The sequence below is a fragment of the Megachile rotundata genome, unplaced genomic scaffold, assembly GCF_050947335.1.
Source record: "Megachile rotundata isolate GNS110a unplaced genomic scaffold, iyMegRotu1 scaffold0032, whole genome shotgun sequence".
In the NCBI taxonomy this organism is placed as follows: domain Eukaryota; kingdom Metazoa; phylum Arthropoda; class Insecta; order Hymenoptera; family Megachilidae; genus Megachile; species Megachile rotundata.
The window spans coordinates 1,467,343-1,472,492 of NW_027473329.1; positions in this window are offsets into that span (position 1 = coordinate 1,467,343).

A 5,150-nucleotide genomic window follows, 5' to 3' on the forward strand; every position below is an offset into this window, starting at 1 on the left:
ATTGTGTGATTGTGTGATTGTGTGATTGTGTGATTGTGTGATTGTGTGACTGTGTGATTGTGTGAGTGTGTGATTGTGTGATTGAGTGATTGTGTGCTTGTGTGATTGTGTGGTTGTGAGATTGTGTGATTGTGTGATTAGGTGATTGTGTGATTGTGTGATTGTGTGATTGTGTGATTGTGCGATTGTGTGATTGTGTGATTGTGTGATTGTGTGATTGTGTGATTGTGTGATTGTGTGGTTGTGTGACCGTGATTGTGTGACCGTGATTGTGTGACCGATTGTGTGACCGTGATTGTGTGACCGTGATTGTGTCATCGTGATTGTGTGATCGTGATTGTGGGCCCGTGATTGAGTGACCGTGATTGAGTGACCGTGATTGAGTGACCGTGATTGTGTGACCGTGATTGTGTGACCGTGATTGTGTGACCGTGATTGTGTGACCGTGGTTGTGTGACCGTGATTGTGTGACCGTGATTGTGTGACCGTGATAGTGTGACCGTGAATGTGTGACTGCGTGATTCTGATTGCGTGATTGTGATTGCGTGATAGTGTGATTGTGTGATTGTGTGATTGAGTGATTGTGTGATTGTGTGATTGTGTGAATGTGTGATTGTGTGACCGTGATTGTGTGATTGTGTGATTGTGTGAGTGTGTGATTGTGTAATTGAGTGATTGTGTGCATGTGTGATTGTGTGATTAGGTGATTGTGTGATTGTGTGATTGTGTGATTGTGTGATTGTGTGATTGTGTGATTGTGTGATTGTGTGATTGTGTGATTGTGTGATTGTGTGATTGTGTGATTGTGTGATTGTGTGATTGAGTGATTGTGTGATTGTGTGATTGTGTGAATGTGTGATTGCGTGACCGTGATTGTGTGATTGTGTGATTGTGTGATTGTGTGATTTTGTGATTGTGTGATTGTGTGATTGTGTGATTGTGTGATTGTGTGATTGTGTGATTGTGTGATTGTGTGATTGTGTGATTGTGTGATTGTGTGATTGTGTGACTGAGTGATTGTGTGACTGAGTGTTTGTGTGATTGCGTGATAGTGTGATTGTGTGGTTGTGTGACCGTGATTGTGTGATCGTGATTGTGTGATCGTGATTGTGTGATCGTGATTGTGTGATCATGATTGTGTGATCGTGATTGTGTGATTGCGTGCTTGTGACTGTGTGATTGTGTGACTGTGTGATTGTGTGATTGTGATTGTGTGATTGTGTGATTGTGTGATTGTGTGATTGTGTGACTGAGTGATTGTGTGACTGTGTGACTGTGTGACTGTGTGATTGAGGAACTGTGTGATTGTGTGACCATGATTGTGTGACCGTGATTGTGTGACCGATTGTGTGACCGTGATAGTGTGACCGTGAATGTGTGAATGCGTGATTGTGATTGCGTGATTGTGATTCCGTGATTGTGTGATTGTGTGATCGTGTGATTGTGTGATTGTGTGATTGTGTGGTTGTGTGACCGTGATTGTGTGACCGTGATTGTGTGATCGTGATTGTGTGATCGTGATTGTGTGATCGTGATTGTGATTGTGTGATTGTGTGATTGTGTGATTGTGTGATTGTGTGATTGTGTGATTGTGTGATTGTGTGATTGTGTGATTGTGTGATTGTGTGATTGTGTGATAGTGTGATTGTGTGATTGTGTGATTGTGTGATTGTGTGATTGTGTGATTGTGTGATTGTGTGAATGAGTGATTGTGTGATTGTGTGATTGTGTGCATGTGTGATTGTGTGATTGTGTGATTGTGTGATTGTGTGATTGTGTGATTGTGTGATTGTGTGATTGTGTGATTGTGTGATTGTGTGATTGTGTGATTGTGTGATTGAGTGATTGTGTGATTGTGTGATTGTGTGCATGTGTGATTGTGTGATTAGGTGATTGTGTGATTGTGTGATTGTGTGATTGTGTGATCGTGTGATTGTGTGATTGTGTGATTGTGTGGTTGTGTGACCGTGATTGTGTGACTGTGATTGTGTGACCGTGATTGTGTGACCGTGATTGTGTGACCGTGATAGTGTGACCGTGAATGTGTGACTGCGTGATTCTGATTGCGTGATTGTGATTGCGTGATTGTGTGATTGTGTGATTGTGTGATTGTGTGATGGAGTGATTGTGTGATTGTGTGAATGTGTGATTGTGTGATCGTGTGATCATGTGATCGTGTGATAGTGTGATCGTGTGATCGTGTGATTGTGTGATTGTGTGACTGTGTGATTGTGTGATTGTGTGATTGTGTGATTGTGTGATTGTGTGATTGTGTGATTGTGTGATTGTGCGATTGTGTGATTGTGTGATTGTGTGATTGTGTGATTGTGTGATTGTGTGATTGTGTGATTGTGTGATTGTGTGACTGAGTGATTGTGTGATTGTGTGACCGTGATTGTGTGATTGTGTGATTGTGTGATTGTGTGATTTTGTGATTGTGTGATTGTGTGATTGTGTGATTGTGTGATTGTGTGATTGTGTGATTGTGTGATTGTGTGATTGTGTGATTGTGTGATTGTGTGATTGTGTGATTGTGTGATTGTGTGATTGAGTGATTGTGTGATTGTGTGATTGTGTGAATGTGTGATTGTGTGACCGTGATTGTGTGATTGTGTGATTGTGTGATTGTGTGATTTTGTGATTGTGTGATTGTGTGATTGTGTGATTGTGTGATTGTGTGATTGTGTGATTGTGTGATTGTGTGATCGTGTGATTGTGTGATTGTGTGATTGTGTGATTGTGTGATTGTGTGACTGAGTGATTGTGTGACTGAGTGATTGTGCGATTGCGTGATAGTGTGATTGTGTGGTTGTGTGACCGTGATTGTGTGATCGTGATTGTGTGATCGTGATTGTGTGATCGTGATTGTGTGATCGTGATTGTGTGATCGTGATTGTGTGATTGCGTGCTTGTGACTGTGTGATTGTGTGACTGTGTGATTGTGTGATTGTGATTGTGTGATTGTGATTGTGTGATTGTGTGATTGTGTGATTGTGTGATTGTGTGACTGAGTGACTGAGTGATTGTGTGACTGTGTGACTGTGTGACTGTGTGATTGAGGAACTGTGTGATTGTGTGACCATGATTGTGTGACCGTGATTGTGTGACCGATTGTGTGACCGTGATAGTGTGACCGTGAATGTGTGAATGCGTGATTGTGATTGCGTGATTGTGATTCCGTGATTGTGTGATTGTGTGATCGTGTGATTGTGTGATCGTGTGATTGTGTGATTCTGTGATTGTGTGGTTGTGTGACCGTGATTGTGTGACCGTGATTGTGTGACCGTGATAGTGTGACCGTGAATGTGTGACTGCGTGATTCTGATTGCGTGATTGTGATTGCGTGATTGTGTGATTGTGTGATTGTGTGATTGTGTGATGGAGTGATTGTGTGATTGTGTGAATGTGTGATTGTGTGATCGTGTGATCATGTGATCGTGTGATCGTGTGATCGTGTGATCGTGTGATTGTGTGATTGTGTGACTGTGTGATTGTGTGATTGTGTGATTGTGTGATTGTGTGATTGTGTGATTGTGTGATTGTGTGATTGTGTGATTGTGCGATTGTGTGATTGTGTGATTGTGTGATTGTGTGATTGTGTGATTGTGTGATTGTGTGATTGTGTGATTGTGTGATTGTGGGATTGTGTGATTGTGTGATTGTGATTGTGTGATTGTGATTGTGTGATTGTGATTGTGTGATTGTGATTGTGTGATTGTGATTGTGTGATTGTGATTGTGTGATTGTGATTGTGTGATTGTGATTGTGTGATTGTGATTGTGTGATTGTGATTGTGTGATTGTGATTGTGTGATTGTGATTGTGTGATTGTGATTGTGTGATTGTGATTGTGTGATTGTGATTGTGTGATTGTGATTGTGTGATTGTGATTGTGTGATTGTGATTGTGTGATTGTGATTGTGTGATTGTGATTGTGTGATTGTGATTGTGTGATTGTGATTGTGTGATTGTGATTGTGTGATTGTGAATGTGTGATTGTGATTGTGTGATTGTGATTGTGTGATTGTGATTGTGTGATTGTGATTGTGTGATTGTGATTGTGTGATTGTGATTGTGTGATTGTGATTGTGTGATTGTGATTGTGTGATTGTGATTGTGTGATTGTGATTGTGTGATTGTGATTGTGTGATTGTGATTGTGTGATTGTGATTGTGTGATTGTGATTGTGTGATTGTGATTGTGTGATTGTGATTGTGTGATTGTGATTGTGTGATTGTGATTGTGTGATTGTGATTGTGTGATTGTGATTGTGTGATTGTGATTGTGTGATTGTGATTGTGTGATTGTGATTGTGTGATTGTGAATGTGTGATTGTGATTGTGTGATTGTGATTGTGTGACTGTGATTGTGTGATTGTGATTGTGCGATTGTGATTGTGTGATTGTGACTGTGTGATTGTGTGAGTGTGTGATTGTGTAATTGAGTGATTATGTGCTTGTGTGATTGTGTGGTTGTGAGATTGTGTGATTGTGTGATTAGGTGATTGTGTGATTGTGTGATTGTGTGATTGTGTGATTAGGTGATTGTGTGATTGTGTGATTGTGTGATTGTGTGATTGTGTGATTGTGTGATTGTGTGATTGTGTGATTGTGATTGTGCGATTGTGATTGTGTGATTGTGTGATTGTGTGATTGTGTGATTGTGAGGTTGTGTGATTGTGTGCTTGTGTGATTGTGTGATTGTGATTGTGTGATTGTGTGACTGTGTGATTGTGTGATTGTGTGATTGTGTGGTTGTGTGACCGTGATTGTGTGACCGTGATTGTGTGATCGTGATTGTGTGATCGTGTTAGTGTGACCGTGAATGTGTGATTGCGTGATTGTGATTGCGTGATTGCGATTGCGTGATTGTGATTGCGTGATTGTGTGATTGTGTGATTGTGTGATTGTGTGATTGTGTGATGGTGTGATTAGGTGATTGTGTGATTGTGTGATTGTGTGATTGTGGGATTGTGTGATTGTGTGGTTGTGTGATTGTGTGATTGTGTGATTGTGTGCTTGTGTGATTGTATAATTGTGATTGTGCGATTGTGATTGTGTGATTGTGATTGTGTGATTGTGATTGTGTGATTGTGGTTGTGTGATTGTGATTGTGTGATTGTGATTGTGTGATTGTGATTGTGTGATTGTG